Source organism: Heterodontus francisci, chromosome 26 (assembly GCF_036365525.1).
Source record: "Heterodontus francisci isolate sHetFra1 chromosome 26, sHetFra1.hap1, whole genome shotgun sequence".
NCBI classification, from domain to species: Eukaryota; Metazoa; Chordata; class Chondrichthyes; order Heterodontiformes; family Heterodontidae; genus Heterodontus; species Heterodontus francisci.
This window is the reverse complement of record NC_090396.1, coordinates 11,106,925-11,124,461: the sequence shown is the minus strand read 5'-3', so window position 1 is coordinate 11,124,461 and position 17,537 is coordinate 11,106,925. Positions and strand designations below refer to the sequence as shown.

Genomic DNA, 17,537 nt, shown 5'->3' with positions numbered 1-17,537 from the left:
TGGGGTATGTGAGGGAATGGGGGTGAGGGAATGGGGGTGAGGTGTGGGGGGAATGGGGGTGAGGGGTTTGTGGGGGGAATGGGGTGCGGGGAATGTCGGGGTGAGAGGTGTGTGGAGGGAATGGGGGTGGGGGGAATGGGTGTGAGCGGTGTGTGGGGGAATGGGGGTGAGGGGTGTGTGGGGGAATGGGTGTGTGGGGGAATGGGGATGTGGGGAATGGGGGTGAGGGGTGTGTGGGGGAATGGGTGTGTGGGGGAATGGGGATGTGGGGTGGGTGTGGGGAATGGGGGTGAGGGGTGGGTGAGGGGAAAGGGAGTCAGTGGTGTGTGGGGGGAATGGGGGTGAGGGGTGTGGGGCGGGAATGGGGGTGAGGGGTGTGTGAGGGAATGGGGGTGAGGGTTGTGTGGGGGGAATGGGTTTGAGGAGTGTGTGGGGGGAATGGGGGTGAGGAGTGTGTGGGGGGAATGGGGGTAAGGGGTGTGTGAGGGAATGGGGTTGAGGGGAGTGTGAGGGAAGGGGGGTGGGCGGTGTGTGGGGGATTGCGGGTGAGGGGTGTATGGGGGTGGGGGGTGTGAGGGGAGTGTGGGGGTGAGGGTTGTGTGGGGGTGAGGAGTATGTGGGGGTGAGGAGTGTGTGGCGGTGAGGAGTGTGTGGGGGTGAGGAGTGTGTGGGGGTGAGGGGTGTGTGGGGGGAATGGGTGTGGGGGAATGGGGGTGAGGGGTGTGTGGGGCAATGGGGGAGGGGGGGAATGGGGGTGAGGTGTGTGTGCGGGAATGGGGGTGGGGGAATGGGGGTGAGGTGTGTGTGGGGGAATGGGTGTGAGGAGTGTGTGGGGGGAATGGGGGTGAGGTGTGTGTGGGGGGAATGGGGGTGAGGGGTGTGTGGGGCGAATGGGGGTGGGGGGAATGGGGGTTGGGGGAATGTGAGGGAATGGGGGTGAGGGGTGTGGGGCGGGAATGGGGTTGAGGGGTGTGTGAGGGAATGGGGGTGAGGGTTGTGTGGGGGAATGGGGTTGAGGGGAGTGTGAGGGAAGGGGGGTGGGCGGTGTGTGGGGGAATGCGGGTGAGGGTTGTATGGGGGTGGGGGGAGAGTGGGAGTGAGTGGAGTGTGGGGGTGAGGGTTGTGTGGGGGTGAGGAGTGTGTGGGGGTGAGGGGTGTGTGGGGGGAATGGGGGTGGGGGAATGGGGGTGAGGGAATGGGGGTGAGGTGTGTCTGGGGGAATGAGTGTAAGGAGTGTGTGGGGGGAATGGGGGTGAGGTGTGTGTGGGAGGAATGGGGGTGAGGGGTGTGTGGGGGAAATGGGGGTGAGGGGTGTGTGGGGGGTATGGGGGTGAGGGGTGTGTGGGAGAATGGGGGTGAGGGGTGTGTGGGGAGAATGGGGGTGAGGGGTGTGTGGGGGGAATGGGGGGGGAATGGGGGTGAGGTGTGTGTGGGGTGAATGAGGGTGAGGTGTGTGTGGGGGGAATGGGGGTGAGCGGTATGTGAGGGAATGGGGGTGAAGGGTGAGGGGTGTGTGGTGGGAATGGGGGTGATGGGTATTTGGGGGGAATGGGGGTGGGGGGAATGGAGGTGAGGGGTGGGTGTGGGGAATGGGGGTGAGGGGTGGGTGAGGGGAAAGGGAGTCAGTGGTGTGTGGGGGGAATGGGGGTGAGGGGTGTGGGGCGGGAATGGGGGTGAGGGGTGTGTGAGGGAATGGGGGTGAGGGTTGTGTGGGGGGAATGGGTTTGAGGAGTGTGTGGGGGGAATGGGGGTGAGGAGTGTGTGGGGGGAATGGGGGTGAGGGGTGTGTGGGGGGAATGGGGGTGCGGGGTGTGTGAGGGAATGGGGGTGGGGGGAATGGGGGTGAGGGGTGTGTGGTGGGAATGGGAATGGGGGGTGCGGGGGTGTGTGGGGTGAGGGGTGTGCGGGGCAATGGGGGTGGGGGGAATGTGGGTGAGGTGTGTGTGGGGGGAATGGGGGTGAGGGGTGAGTGGGGGAATGGAGGTGAGGTGTGTGTTGGGGGAATGGTGGTGAAGGGTGTGTGGGGGGGAATCGGTGTGAGGAGTGTGTGGGGGGAATGGGGGTGAGGGGTATGTGAGGGAATGGGGGTTAGGGAATGGGGGTGAGGTGTGGGGGGGAATGGGGGTGAGGGGTTTGTGGGGGGAATGGGGTGCGGGGAATGTCGGGGTGAGAGGTGTGTGGAGGGAATGGGGGTGGGGGGAATGGGTGTGAGCGGTGTGTGGGGGAATGGGGGTGAGGGGTGTGTGGGGGAATGGGTGTGTGGGGGAATGGGGATGTGGGGAATGGGGGTGAGGGGTGTGTGGGGGAATGGGTGTGTGGGGGAATGGGGATGTGGGGAATGGGGGTAAGGGGTGTGTGAGGGAATGGGGTTGAGGGGAGTGTGAGGGAAGGGGGGTGGGCGGTGTGTGGGGGATTGCGGGTGAGGGGTGTATGGGGGTGGGGGGTGTGAGGGGAGTGTGGGGGTGAGGGTTGTGTGGGGGTGAGGAGTATGTGGGGGTGAGGAGTGTGTGGCGGTGAGGAGTGTGTGGGGGTGAGGAGTGTGTGGGGGTGAGGGGTGTGTGGGGGGAATGGGTGTGGGGGAATGGGGGTGAGGGGTGTGTGGGGCAATGGGGGAGGGGGGAATGGGGGTGAGGTGTGTGTGCGGGAATGGGGGTGGGGGAATGGGGGTGAGGTGTGTGTGGGGGAATGGGTGTGAGGAGTGTGTGGGGGGAATGGGGGTGAGGTGTGTGTGGGGGGAATGGGGGTGAGGGGTGTGTGGGGCGAATGGGGGTGGGGGGAATGGGGGTGGGGGAATGGGGGTGGGGGAATGGGGGTGGGGGTTGTTTGGGGGAAATTGGGTGGCGGGGAATGGGTGTGAGGGGTGTGTTGGGGGAATGGGGGTGAGGGGTGTGTTGGGGGAATGGGGGTGAGGGGTGAGTGGGGGGAATGGGGGTGAGGGGTGTGTGTGGGGTGAAGTGTGAGAGGGGTGTGTGGTGGAAGGGGGTGAGGGGTGTGTGGGGGAATGGGGTTGAGGGGTGTGTGGGGGAATGGGAGTGAGGGGTGTGTGGGGGGAATGGGGGTGAGGGGTGTGTGGGGGGAATGGGGGTGAGGGGTGTGTGGGGGGAATGGGGGTGAGGTGTGTGTGGGGGAATGGGTGTGTGGGGGAATGGGGATGTGGGGAATGGGGGTGTGGGGTGTGTGAGGGAATGGGGTTGAGGGGTGTTTGGGGCAATGGGGGTGGGGGGAATGGGGGTGAGGTGTGTGTGGGGGAATGGGTGTGAGGGGTATGTGGGGGAATGGGGGTGGGGGAATGGGGGTGAGGTGTGTGTGGGGGAATGGGTGTGAGGAGTGTGTGGGGGGAATGGGGGTGAGGTGTGTGTGGGGGGAATGGGGGTGAGGGGTGTGTGGGGCAATGGGGGAGGGGGGAATGGGGGTGAGGTGTGTGTGCGGGAATGGGGGTGGGGGAATGGGGGTGAGGTGTGTGTGGGGGAATGGGTGTGAGGAGTGTGTGGGGGGAATGGGGGTGAGGTGTGTGTGGGGGGAATGGGGGTGAGGGGTGTGTGGGGGGAATGGGGGGTGGGGGGGAATGGGGGTTGGGGGAATGTGAGGGAATGGGGGTGAGGGGTGTGTGGGGGGAATGGGGGTGAGGGGTGTGTGAGGGAATGGGGGTGAAGGGTGTGTGGGGGGAATGGGGGTGAAGGGTGTGGGGCGGGAATGGGGTTGAGGGGTGTGTGAGGGAATGGGGGTGAGGGTTGTGTGGGGGAATGGGGTTGAGGGGAGTGTGAGGGAAGGGGGGTGGGCGGTGTGTGGGGGAATGCGGGTGAGGGTTGTATGGGGGTGGGGGGAGAGTGGGAGTGAGTGGAGTGTGGGGGGTGAGGGTTGTGTGGGGGTGAGGAGTGTGTGGGGGTGAGGGGTGTGTGGGGGGGAATGGGGGTGGGGGGAATGGGGGTAGGGGTGTGTGAGGGAATGGGGGTGGGGGAATGGGGGTGAGGGAATGGGGGTGAGGTGTGTCTGGGGGAATGAGTGTAAGGAGTGTGTGGGGGGAATGGGGGTGAGGTGTGTGTGGGAGGAATGGGGGTGAGGGGTGTGTGGGGGAAATGGGGGTGAGGGGTGTGTGGGGGGTATGGGGGTGAGGGGTGTGTGGGAGAATGGGGGTGAGGGGTGTGTGGGGAGAATGGGGGTGAGGGGTGTGTGGGGGCAATGGGGGTGAGGGGTGTGTGGGGGGAATGGGGGGGGAATGGGGGTGAGGTGTGTGTGGGGTGAATGAGGGTGAGGTGTGTGTGGGGGGAATGGGGGTGAGCGGTATGTGAGGGAATGGGGGTGAAGGGTGAGGGGTGTGTGGTGGGAATGGGGGTGATGGGTATTTGGGGGGAATGGGGGTGGGGGGAATGGAGGTGAGGGGTGGGTGTGGGGAATGGGGTGAGGGGTGGGTGAGGGGAAAGGGAGTCAGTGGTGTGTGGGGGGAATGGGGGTGAGGGGTGTGTGAGGGAATGGGGGTGAGGGTTGTGTGGGGGGAATGGGTTTGAGGAGTGTGTGGGGGGAATGGGGGTGAGGAGTGTGTGGGGGGAATGGGGGTGAGGGGTGTGTGGGGGGAATGGGGGTGCGGGGTGTGTGAGGGAATGGGGGTGGGGGGAATGGGGGTGAGGGGTGTGTGGTGGGAATGGGAATGGGGGTGCGGGGTGTGTGGGGTGAGGGGTGTGCGGGGCAATGGGGGTGGGGGGAATGTGGGTGAGGTGTGTGTGGGGGGAATGGGGGTGAGGGGTGAGTGGGGGAATGGAGGTGAGGTGTGTGTTGGGGGAATGGTGGTGAAGGGTGTGTGGGGGGAATCGGTGTGAGGAGTGTGTGGGGGGAATGGGGGTGAGGAGTGTGTGGGTGGAATGGGGGTGAGGGGTGTGTGGGGGGAATGGGGGTGAGGGGTATGTGAGGGAATGGGGGTGAGGGAATGGGGGTGAGGTGTGGGGGGAATGGGGGTGAGGGGTTTGTGGGGGGAATGGGGTGCGGGGAATGTCGGGGTGAGAGGTGTGTGGAGGGAATGGGGGTGGGGGGAATGGGTGTGAGCGGTGTGTGGGGGAATGGGGGTGAGGGGTGTGTGGGGGAATGGGTGTGTGGGGGAATGGGGATGTGGGGAATGGGGGTGAGGGGTGTGTGGGGGAATGGGTGTGTGGGGGAATGGGGATGTGGGGAATGGGGGTAAGGGGTGTGTGAGGGAATGGGGTTGAGGGGAGTGTGAGGGAAGGGGGGTGGGCGGTGTGTGGGGGATTGCGGGTGAGGGGTGTATGGGGGTGGGGGGTGTGAGGGGAGTGTGGGGGTGAGGGTTGTGTGGGGGTGAGGAGTATGTGGGGGTGAGGAGTGTGTGGCGGTGAGGAGTGTGTGGGGGTGAGGAGTGTGTGGGGGGTGAGGGGTGTGTGGGGGGAATGGGTGTGGGGGAATGGGGGTGAGGGGTGTGTGGGGCAATGGGGGAGGGGGGAATGGGGGTGAGGTGTGTGTGCGGGAATGGGGGTGGGGGAATGGGGGTGAGGTGTGTGTGGGGGAATGGGTGTGAGGAGTGTGTGGGGGGAATGGGGGTGAGGTGTGTGTGGGGGGAATGGGGGTGAGGGGTGTGTGGGGGGAATGGGGGTGGGGGGAATGGGGGTTGGGGGAATGTGAGGGAATGGGGGTGAGGGGTGTGTGGGGGGAATGGGGGTGAGGGGTGTGTGAGGGAATGGGGGTGAAGGGTGTGTGGGGGGAATGGGGGTGAAGGGTGTGGGGCGGGAATGGGGTTGAGGGGTGTGTGAGGGAATGGGGGTGAGGGTTGTGTGGGGGAATGGGGTTGAGGGGAGTGTGAGGGAAGGGGGGTGGGCGGTGTGTGGGGGAATGCGGGTGAGGGTTGTATGGGGGTGGGGGGAGAGTGGGAGTGAGTGGAGTGTGGGGGTGAGGGTTGTGTGGGGGTGAGGAGTGTGTGGGGGTGAGGGGTGTGTGGGGGGAATGGGGGGTGGGGGGAATGGGGGTAGGGGTGTGTGAGGGAATGGGGGTGGGGGAATGGGGGTGAGGGAATGTGGGTGAGGTGTGTCTGGGGGAATGAGTGTAAGGAGTGTGTGGGGGGAATGGGGGTGAGGTGTGTGTGGGAGGAATGGGGGTGAGGGGTGTGTGGGGGAAATGGGGGTGAGGGGTGTGTGGGGGGTATGGGGGTGAGGGGTGTGTGGGAGAATGGGGGTGAGGGGTGTGTGGGGAGAATGGGGGTGAGGGGTGTGTGGGGGCAATGGGGGTGAGGGGTGTGTGGGGGGAATGGGGGGGGAATGGGGGTGAGGTGTGTGTGGGGTGAATGAGGGTGAGGTGTGTGTGGGGGGAATGGGGGTGAGCGGTATGTGAGGGAATGGGGGTGAAGGGTGAGGGGTGTGTGGTGGGAATGGGGGTGATGGGTATTTGGGGGGAATGGGGGTGGGGGGAATGGAGGTGAGGGGTGGGTGTGGGGAATGGGGGTGAGGGGTGGGTGAGGGGAAAGGGAGTCAGTGGTGTGTGGGGGGAATGGGGGTGAGGGGTGTGGGGCGGGAATGGGGGTGAGGGGTGTGTGAGGGAATGGGGGTGAGGGTTGTGTGGGGGGAATGGGGGTGGGGGGAATGGGGGTGAGGGGAATGGGGGTGAGGGGTATGTGAGGGAATGGGGGTGAGGGGTGTGTGGGGGGAATAGGGGTGGGGGGAATGGGGGTGGGGGGAATGGGGGTGGGGGAATGGGGGTGGGGGTTGTTTGGGGGAAAGGGGGTGGCGGGGAATGGGGGTGAGGGGTATGTGAGGGAATGGGGGTGAGGGGTGTGTGGGGGGAATAGGGGTGGGGGGAATGGGGGTGGGGGAATGGGGGTGGGGGAATGGGGGTGGGGGTTGTTTGGGGGAAATTGGGTGGCTGGGAATGGGTGTGAGGGGTGTGTTGGGGGAATGGGGGTGAGGGGTGTGTTGGGGGAATGGGGGTGAGGGGTGAGTGGGGGGAATGGGGGTGAGGGGTGTGTGTGGGGTGAAGTGTGAGAGGGGTGTGTGGTGGAAGGGGGTGAGGGGTGTGTGGGGGAATGGGGTTGAGGGGTGTGTGGGGGAATGGGAGTGAGGGGTGTGTGGGGGGAATGGGGGTGAGGGGTGTGTGGGGGGAATGGGGGTGAGGGGTGTGTGGGGGGAATGGGGGTGAGGTGTGTGTGGGGGAATGGGTGTGTGGGGGAATGGGGATGTGGGGAATGGGGGTGTGGGGTGTGTGAGGGAATGGGGGTGGGGGAATGGGGGTGAGGTGTGTGTGGGGGAATGGGTGTGAGGGGTATGTGGGGGAATGGGTGTGAGGGGTATGTGAGGGAATGGGGGTGAGGAGTATGTGAGGGAATGGGGGTGAGGGGTAATGGGTGTGTGCGGGGAATGGGGGTGAGGTGTGTGTGGAGGGAATGGGGGTGAGGGGTGAATGGGGGTGAGGGGTATGTGAGGGAATGGGCGTGAAGGGTGAGGGGTGTGTGGGGGGAATGGGGGTGGGGGGAATGGGGGTGAGGTGTGTGTGGGGGGAATGGGGGTGAGGTGTGTGTGGGGGGAATGGGGGTGAGGGGTGTGTGGGGGGAATGGGGGTGAGGGGTATGTGAGGGAATGGGGGTGAGGGGTATGTGAGGGAATGGGGGTGAGGGGTGTCTGGGGGGAATGGGGGTGAGGTGTGTGTGGGGGGAATGGGGGTGAGGTGTGTGTGGGGGGAATGGGGGTGAGGGGTATGTGAGGGAATGGGGGTGAAGGGTGAGGGGTGTGTGGTGGGAATGGGGGTGAGGGGTATTTGGGGGGAATGGGGGTGGGGGGAATGGAGGTGAGGGGTGGGTGGGGGGAATGGGGGTGAGGGGTGGGTGAGGGGAATGGGGGTGAGGGGTGGGTGAGGGGAATGGGGGTGAGTGGTGTGTGGGGGGAATGGGGTTGAAGGTGTGGTGGGGGGAATGGGGGTGAGGGGTGTGTGGGGGTGAGGGGAGTGTGGGGGTGAGGGGTGTGTGGGGGTGAGGGGTGTGCGGGGGGAATGGGTGTGAGCGGTGTGTGGGGGAATGGGGGTGGGGGGAATGGGGGTAGTGGTGTGTGAGGGACTGGGGGTGGGCGGACTGGGGATGAGGTGTGTGTGGGGGAATGGGGGTGGGGGAATGGGGGTGAGGGGTTTGTGGGGCAATGGGGGTGGGGGAATGGGGGTGAGGTGTGTGTGGGGGGAATGGGGGTGAGGGGTGTTTTCGGGGGGAATTGGGGTGGGGGAATGGGGGTGGGGGGTATGTGAGGGAAAGGGGGTGAGGGGTGTGTTGGGGGAATGCGGTTGAGGGGAGTTTGGGGGGGGAATGGTGGTGGGGGCAATGGGGGTGAGGGGTGGGTAGGGGGTATGGGGGTGAGAGGTGTGTGGGGGGAATGGGGGTGAGGGGTGTGTGGGGGGAATGGGGGTGAGAGGTGTGTGGGGGAATGGGAGTGAGGGGTGTGTGGGGGGAATGGGGGTGAGGGGTGTGTGGGGGAATGGGGGTGAGGGGTGGGTAGGGGGAATGGGGGTGAGAGGTGTGTGTGGGGAATGGGTGTGAGCGGTGTGTGGCGGAATGGGTCTGGGGGAATGGGGGTAGGGGTGTGTGAGGGAATGGGGGTGGGGGGAATGGGGGTGAGGGGTGTGTGGGGGAATGGGGTTGAGGGGTGTGTGGGGGAATGGGAGTGAGGAGTGTGTGGGGGGAATGGGGGTGAGGGGTGTGGGGGAATGGGGGTGAGGGCTGTGTGGGGGAATGGGGGTGAGGGGTGTGTGGGGGGAATGGGGGTGAGGGGTGTGTGGGGGGAATGGGGGTGAGGGGTGTGTGGGGGAATGGGTGTGTGGGGGAATGGGGATGTGGGGAATGGGGGTGAGGGGTGTGTGAGGGAATGGGGTTGAGGGGTGTGTGGTGCAATGGGGGTGGGGGGAATGGGGGTGAGGTGTGTGTCGGGGAATGGGTGTGAGGAGTGTGTGGGGGGAATGGGGGTGAGGGGTGTGTGGGGGGAATGGGGGTGAGGGGTATGTGAGGGAATGGGGGTGAGGGGTATGTGAGGGAATGGGGGTGAGGGGTGTCTGGGGGGAATGGGCGTGAGGTGTGTGTGGGGGGAATGGGGGTGAGGTGTGTGTGGGGGGAATGGGGGTGAGGGGTATGTGAGGGAATGGGGGTGAAGGGTGAGGGGTGTGTGGTGGGAATGGGGGTGAGGGGTATTTGGGGGGAATGGGGGTGGGGGGAATGGAGGTGAGGGGTGGGTGGGGGGAATGGGGGTGAGGGGTGGGTGAGGGGAATGGGGGTGAGGGGTGGGTGAGGGGAATGGGGGTGAGTGGTGTGTGGGGGGAATGGGGTTGAAGGGTGTGGTGGGGGGAATGGGGGTGAGGGGTGTGTGGGGGTGAGGGGAGTGTGGGGGGTGAGGGGTGTGTGGGGGTGAGGGGTGTGCGGGGGGAATGGCTGTGAGCGGTGTGTGGGGGAATGGGGGTGGGGGGAATGGGGGTAGTGGTGTGTGAGGGACTGGGGGTGGGCGGACTGGGGATGAGGTGTGTGTGGGGGAATGGGGGTGGGGGAATGGGGGTGAGGGGTTTGTGGGGCAATGGGGGTGGGGGAATGGGGGTGAGGTGTGTGTGGGGGAATGGGGGTGAGGGGTGTTTTGGGGGGGAATTGGGGTGGGGGAATGGGGGTGGGGGGTATGTGAGGGAAAGGGGGTGAGGGGTGTGTTGGGGGAATGCGGTTGAGGGGAGTTTGGGGGGGAATGGTGGTGGGGGAAATGGGGGTGAGGGGTGGGTAGGGGGAATGGGGGTGAGAGGTGTGTGGGGGGAATGGGGGTGAGGGGTGTGTGGGGGGAATGGGGGTGAGGGGTGTGTGGGGGAATGGGAGTGAGGGGTGTGTGGGGGGAATGGGGGGTGAGGGGTGTGTGGGGGAATGGGGGTGAGGGGTGGGTAGGGGGAATGGGGGTGAGAGGTGTGTGTGGGGAATGGGTGTGAGCGGTGTGTGGCGGAATGGGTCTGGGGGAATGGGGGTAGGGGTGTGTGAGGGAATGGGGGTGGGGGGAATGGAGGTGAGGGGTGTGTGGGGGAATGGGGTTGAGGGATGTGTGGGGGAATGGGAGTGAGGAGTGTGTGGGGGGAATGGGGGTGAGGGGTGTGGGGGAATGGGGGTGAGGGCTGTGTGGGGGAATGGGGGTGAGGGGTGTGTGGGGGGAATGGGGGTGAGGGGTGTGTGGGGGGAATGGGGGTGAGGGGTGTGTGGGGGAATGGATGTGTGGGGGAATGGGGATGTGGGGAATGGGGGTGAGGGGTGTGTGAGGGAATGGGGTTGAGGGGTGTGTGGTGCAATGGGGGTGGGGGGAATGGGGGTGAGGTGTGTGTCGGGGAATGGGTGTGAGGAGTGTGTGGGGGGAATGGGGGTGAGGGGTGTGTGGGGGGAATGGGGGTGAGGGGTGTGTGGGGGGAATGGGTGTGAGAAGTGTGTGGGGAGAATGGGGGTGATGTGTCTGTGGGGGGAATGGGGGTGAGGGGTGTGTGGGGGGAATGGGGGTGAGGGGGATGTGAGGGAATGGGGTGAAGGGTGAGCGGTGTGTGGGGGGAATGGGGGTGAGGGGTGTTTGGGGGGAATGGGGTGGGGGGAATGGAAGTGAGGGGTGGGTGGGGGGAATGGGGGTGAGGGGTGGGTAGGTGGAATGGGGGTGAGGGGTGGGTGAGGGGAATGGGGGTGAGGGGTGTGTGTGGGGAATGGGAGTGAAGGGTGTGTGGGGGGGAAATGGGGGTGAGGGGTGTGTGGGGGGAATGGGGGTGAGGGGTGTGTGGGGGGAATGGGGGTGAGGGGTCTGTGGGAGAATGGGGGTGAGGGGTCTGTGGGTGGAATTGGGGGTGAGGGTTGTTTGGGGGAATGGGGGTGGCGGGGAATGTGTGTGAGGGGTGTGTGGGGGGAATGGGGGTGAGGGGTGTGTGGGGGGAATGGGGGTGAAGGGTGTGTGGCAGAAGGGGGTCAGGGGTGTGTGGGGGAATGGTGGTGAGGGGTGTGTGAGGGAATGGGGGTGAGGGGTGTGTGAGGGAATGGGGGTGAGGGGTGTGTGAGGGAATGGGGATGAGGGGTGTGTGGGGGGAATGGGGTGTGGGGGGAATGGGGGTGAGGGGTGCGTGGGGGGAATGGGGGTGAGGTGTATGTGAGGGAATGGGGGTGAGGGGTGTGTGGGGGGGAATGGGGTGGGGGGAATGGTGGTGAGGGGTATGTGAGGGAATGGGGGTGAGGGGTGTGTGGGGGGAATAGGGGTGGGGGGGGTGGGGGAATGTGAGGGAATGGGGGTGAGGTGTGTTTGGGGGGGAATGGGGGTGGGGTGAATGGGGGTGAGGGGTATGTGAGGGAATGGGGTTGAGGGGTGTGTGGGGGGAATGGGGGTGGGGGGAATGGGGTGAGGGGTATGTGAGGGAATGGGGGTGGGGGGAATGGGGGTATGTGAGGAAATGGGGGTGAGGGGTGTGTTGGGGGAATGCGGTTGAGGGGAGTTTGGGGAGGAATGGTGGTGGGAGGAATGGGGGGTGAGGGGTATGTGATGGAACGGGGGTGAAGGGTGTGTGGGGGGAATGGGGGTGAGGGGTGTTTGGGGGGAATGGGGGTGGGGGAATGGAAGTGAGGGGTGGGTGGGGGGAATGGGGGTGAGGGGTGGGTAGGGGAAATGGGGGTGAGGGGTGGGTGAGGGGAATGGGGGTGAGGGGTGTGTGGGGGGAATGGGGGTGAAGGGTGTGGGGGGTGGAAATGGGGGTGAGGGGTGTGTGGGGGTAATGGGGGTGAGGGGTGTGTGGGGGGAATGGGGGTGAGGGGTCTGTGGGAGAATGGGGGTGAGGGGTCTGTGGGTGGAATTGGGGGTGAGGGTTGTTTGGGGGAATGGGGGTGGCGGGGAATGTGTGTGAGGGGTGTGTGGGGGGGAATGGGGGTGAGGGGTGTGTGGAGGGAATGGGGGTGAAGGGTGTGTGGCGGAAGGGGGTCAGGGGTGTGTGGGGGAATGGTGGTGAGGGGTGTGTGAGGGGAATGGGGGTGAGGGGTGTGTGAGGGAATGGGGGTGAGGGGTGTGTGAGGGAATGGGGATGAGGGATGTGTGGGGGGAATGGGGTGTGGGGGGAATGGGGGTGAGGGGTGCGTGGGGGGAATGGGGGTGAGGTGTATGTGAGGGAATGGGGGTGAGGGGTGTGTGGGGGGAATGGGGTGGGGGGAATGGTGGTGAGTGGTTTGTGAGGGAATGGGGGTGAGGGGTGTGTGGGGGGAATAGGGGTGGGGGAATGTGAGGGAATGGGGGTGAGGTGTGTTTGGGGGGGAATGGGGGTGGGGTGAATGGGGGTGAGGGGTATGTGAGGGAATGGGGTTGAGGGGTGTGTGGGGGGAATGGGGGTGGGGGGAATGGGGTGAGGGGTATGTGAGGGAATGGGGGTGGGGGGAATGGGGGTATGTGAGGAAATGGGGGTGAGGGGTGTGTTGGGGGAATGCGGTTGAGGGGAGTTTGGGGAGGAATGGTGGTGGGAGGAATGGGGGTGAGGGGTATGTGATGGAACGGGGGTGAGGGGTGTGTGGGGGGAATGCGGGTGAGGGGTGTTTGGGGGAAATGGTGGTGGGGGAATGGGGGTGAGGGGTGGGTAGGGGGAATGGGGCTGAGAGGTGTGTGGGAGGAATGGGAGTGAGCGGTGTGTGGGGGAATGGGGGTAGGGGAGTGTGAGGGAATGGGGGTGGGGGGAATGGGGATGAGGGGTGTGTGGGGGAATGGGGTTGAGGGGTATGTGGTGGGAATGGGGGTGAGGGGTGTGTGGGGGGAATGGCGGTGGGGGGAATAGGGGTGAGATTTGTGTGGGGGGAATATGGGTGAGATGTGTGTGGGGGAATGGGGGTGAGGAGTGTGTGGGGGAATGGGGGTGGGGGAATGGGGGTGAGGTGTGTGTGGGGGTAATGGGGGTGAGGCGTGTGTAGGGGTGTGTGGGGGGAATGGTGGTGAAGGGTGTGTGAGGGAATGGGGGTGAGGGGTGTGTGAGGGAATGGGGGTGAGGGGTGTGTGAGGGAATGGGGATGAGGGGTGTGTGGGGGGAATGGGGTGTGGGGGGAATGGGGGTGAGGGGTGCGTGGGGGGAATGGGGGTGAGGTGTATGTGAGGGAATGGGGGTGAGGGGTGTGTGGGGGGGGAATGGGGTGGGGGGAATGGTGGTGAGGGGTATGTGAGGGAATGGGGTGAGGGGTGTGTGGGGGGAATAGGGGTGGGGGAATGTGAGGGAATGGGGGGTGAGGTGTGTTTGGGGGGGAATGGGGGTGGGGGGAATGGGGGTGAGGGGTATGTGAGGGGAATGGGGTTGAGGGGTGTGTGGGGGAATGGGGGTGGGGGGAATGGGGTGAGGGGTATGTGAGGGAATGGGGGTGGGGGGAATGGGGGTGAGGGGTATGTGATGGAACGGGGGTGAGGGGTGTGTGGGGGGAATGCGGGTGAGGGGTGTTTGGGGGAAATGGTGGTGGGGGAATGGGGGTGAGGGGTGGGTAGGGGGAATGGGGCTGAGAGGTGTGTGGGAGGAATGGGAGTGAGCGGTGTGTGGGGGAATGGGGGTAGGGGAGTGTGAGGGAATGGGGGTGGGGGGAATGGGGATGAGAGGTGTGTGGGGGAATGGGGTTGAGGGGTATGTGGTGGGAATGGGGGTGAGGGGTGTGTGGGGGAATGGGGGTGAGGTGTGTGTGGGGGTAATGGGGGTGAGGCGTGTGTAGGGGTGTGTGGGGGGAATGGTGGTGAAGGGTGTGTAAGGGAATGGGGGTGAGGGGTGTGTGAGGGAATGGGGGTGAGGGGTGTGTGAGGGAATGGGGATGAGGGATGTGTGGGGGGAATGGGGTGTGGGGGGAATGGGGGTGAGGGGTGCGTGGGGGGAATGGGGGTGAGGTGTATGTGAGGGAATGGGGGTGAGGGGTGTGTGGGGGGGAATGGGGTGGGGGGAATGGTGGTGAGGGGTATGTGAGGGAATGGGGGTGAGGGGTGTGTGGGGGGAATAGGGGTGGGGGAATGTGAGGGAATGGGGGTGAGGTGTGTTTGGGGGGGAATGGGGGTGGGGGGAATGGGGGTGAGGGGTATGTGAGGGAATGGGAGTGAGCGGTGTGTGGGGGGAATGGGGGATGAGGTGTGTGTGGGGGAATAGGGGTGAGGGGAATGGGGGTGGGGTGAATGGGTGTGAGTGGTGTGTGGGGGGAATGTGTGTGTGGTGTGTGGTGGTAGGGGGTGAGGGGTGTGTGGGGGAAGGGGGTGAGGGGTGTGCGGGAGAATGGGGGTGAGGGGTGTGGAGGGAATGGGGGTGAGGGGTGTGTGGGGAGAATGGGGGTGAGGGGTGTGTGGGGGGAATGGGGGTGAGGGGTGTGTGGGGGGGAATGGGGGTGAGGGGTGTGTGGGGGAATGGGGGTGAGGGGTGTGTGGGGGAATGGGGGTGGGGGAATGGGTGTGAGCGGTGTGTGGGGGGAATGGGGGTGAGGGGTGTGTGGTGGGAATAGGGGTGAGGGGTGTGTGGGGGAATGGGGGTGAGGGGTGGTTGGGGGGAATGGGTGTGAGGGGTGTGTGGGGGAATGGGGGTGGGGGGAATGGGAGTGAGCGGTGTGTGGGGGGAATGGGGGATGAGGTGTGTGTGGGGGAATAGGGGTGAGGGGAATGGGGGTGGGGTGAATGGGTGTGAGTGGTGTGTGGGGGGAATGTGTGTGTGGTGTGTGGTGGTAGGGGGTGAGGGGTGTGTGGCGGAAGGGGGTGAGGGGTGTGCAGGAGAATGGGGGTGAGGGGTGTGGAGGGAATGGGGGTGAGGGGTGTGTGGGGAGAATGGGGGTGAGGGGTGTGTGGGGGGAATTGGGGTGAGGGGTGTGTGGGGGGGAATGGGGGTGAGGGGTGTGTGGGGGAATGGGGGTGAGGGGTGTGTGGGGGAATGGGGGTGGGGGAATGGGTGTGAGCGGTGTGTGGGGGGAATGGGGGTGAGGGGTGTGTGGGGGGAATGGGGGTGAGGTGTGTGTGGGGGAATAGGGGTGGGGGGAATGGGGGTGGGGGATTGGGGTTGGGGGAATGGGGGTGGGGTGAATGGGGGTGGGGTGAATGGGGGTGGGGTGAATGGGTGTGAGTGGTGTGTGGGGGGAACGTGTGTGTGGTGTGTGGTGGAAGGGGGTGAGGGGTGTGTGGGGGAAGGGGGTGAGGGGTGTGCGGGAGAATGGGGGTGAGGGGTATGGAGGGAATGGGGGTGATGGGCGTGTGGGGGGAATGGGGGTGAGGGGCATGTGAGGGGAATGGGGGTGAGGGGTATGGGGGTGGGGGAATGGGGGTGAGGTGTGTTTGGGGGAATGGGTGTGGGGGGAATGGGAGTGAGTGGTGTGTGGGGGGAATGGGTGTTGTGATGTGTGGGGGAAGGGGGTGAGGGGTATGTGGGGGAATGGGGTGAGGGGTGTGGAGGGAATGGGGGTGAGGGGTGTGTGGGGGGAATGGGGGTGAGGGGGTTGTGGGGGGAATGGGAGTGAGGGGTGTGTGGGGGGAATGGGGGTGAGGGGTGTGTGGGGGAATGGGGGTGAGGGGTGTGTGGGGTAATGGGGGTGAGGGGTGTGTGGGGGAATGGGGCTGGGGGGAATGGGTGTGAGTGGTGTGTGGGGGGAATGGGGGTGAGGGGTGTGTGGGGGGAATGGGGGTGAGGTGTGTGTGGGGGAATAGGGGTGGGGGGAATGGGGGTGGGGGAATGGGGGTGAATGGGTGTGAGTGGTGTGTGGGGGGAACGTGTGTGTGGTGTGTGGTGGAAGGGGGTGAGGGGTGTGTGGGGGAAGGGGGTGAGGGGTGTGCGGGAGAATGGGGGTTAGGGGTGTGTGGGGGCATGTGGGTGGGGGGAATGGGTGTGAGGGGTGTGTGGTGGGAATGAGAATGGGGGTGAGGGGTGTGTTGGGTGAGGGGTGTGTGGGGCAATAGGGGTGGGGGGAATGGGGGTGAGGTGTGTGTTGGGGGAATGGGGGTGAGGGGTGTGTGGGGGGAATGGGAGTGAGGTGTGAGTGGGGGAATGGGGGTGAGGTGTGAGTGGCGGGAATGGGTGTGATGAGTGTGTGGGGGGAATGGGGGTGAGGTGAGTGTGGGGAGAATGGGGGTGAGGGGTGTGTGGGGAGAATGGGGGTGAGGGGTGTGTGGGGGCAATGGGGGTGAGGGGTGTGTGGGGGGAATGGGGGGGGGAATGGGGGTGAGGTGTGTGTGGGGTGAATGCGGGTGAGGTGTGTGTGGGGGGAATGGGGGTGAGCGGTATGTGAGGGAATGGGGGTGAAGGGTGAGGGGTGTGTGGTGGGAATGGGGGTGAGGGGTATTTGGGGGGAATGGGGGTGGGGGGAATGGAGGTGAGGGGTGGGTGTGTGGAATGGGGGTGAGGGGTGGGTGAGGGGAATGGGAGTCAGTGGTGTGTGGGGGGAATGGGGGTGAAGGGTGTGGGGCGGGAATGGGGGTGAGGGGTGTGTGAGGGAATGGGGGTGAGGGTTGTGTGGCGGGAATGGGGGTGGGGGGAATGGGGGTGAGGGGTATGTGAGGGAATGGGGGTGAGGGGTGTGTGGGGGGAATAGGGGTGGGGGGAATGGGGTGGGGGGAATGGGGGTGGGGGAATGGGGGTGGGGGTTGTTTGGGGGAAAGGGGGTGGCGGGGAATGGGTGTGAGGGGTGTGTGGGGGGAATGGGGGTGAGGGGTGTGTTGGGGGAATGGGGGTGAGGGGTGCGTGGGGGGAATGGGGGTGAGGGGTGTGTGTGGGGTGAAGTGTGTGAGGGGTGTGTGGTGGAAGGGGGTGAGGGGTGAGTGGGGAATGGGGTTGAGGGGTGTGTGGGGGAATGGGAGTGAGGGGTGTGTGGGGGGAATGGGGGTGAGGGGTGTGTGGGGGGAATGGGGGTGAGGGGTGTGTGGGGGGAATGGGGGTGAGGTGTGTGTGGGGGAATGGGTGTGTTGGGGAATGGGGATGTGGGAATGGCGGTGTGGGGTGTGTGAGGGAATGGGGTTAAGGGGTGTGTGGGGCAATGGGGGTGGGGGGAATGGGGGTGAGTTGTGTGTGGGGGAATGGGTGTGAGGGGTATGTGAGGGAATGGGGGTGAGGTATGTGTGGAGGGAATGGGGGTGAGGGGTGAGGGGTGTGTGGGGGGAATGGGGGTGAGGTATGTGTGGAGGGAATGGGGGTGAGGGGTGTGTGGGGGGAATGGGGGTGAGGGGTATGTGAGGGAATGGGCGTGAAGGGTGAGGGGTGTGTGGGGGGAATGGGGGTGGGGGGAATGGGGGTGAGGGGTGTGTGGGGGGAATGGGGGTGAGGTGTGTGTGGGGGGAATGGGGTGAGGTGTGTGTGGGGGGAATGGGGGTGAGGGGTGTGTGGGGGGAATGGGGGTGAGGGGTATGTGAGGGAATGGGGGTGAGGGGTATGTGAGGGAATGGGGGTGAGGGGTGTCTGGGGGGAATGGGGGTGAGGGGAGTCTGGGGGGAATGGGGGTGAGGGGTGTGTGGGGGGAATGGGGGTGAGGGGGATGTGAGGGAATGGGGGTGAGGGGTGAGGGGAGTGTGGGGGGAATGGGAGTGAGGTGTGTGTGGGGGGAATGGGGGTGAGGTGTGTGTGGGGGGAAT

At 65.2% G+C, this 17,537-nt stretch overlaps 1 protein-coding gene across 10 annotated transcripts in view; it reads right to left on the bottom strand.

Annotated features, from left to right (window-relative positions):
* Window positions 1–17,537, bottom strand: part of LOC137384172 (epsin-2-like) — a 292,528-nt gene that overhangs the window by 7,181 nt on the left and 267,810 nt on the right. The gene's annotated exons all lie outside the window — the stretch shown is intronic.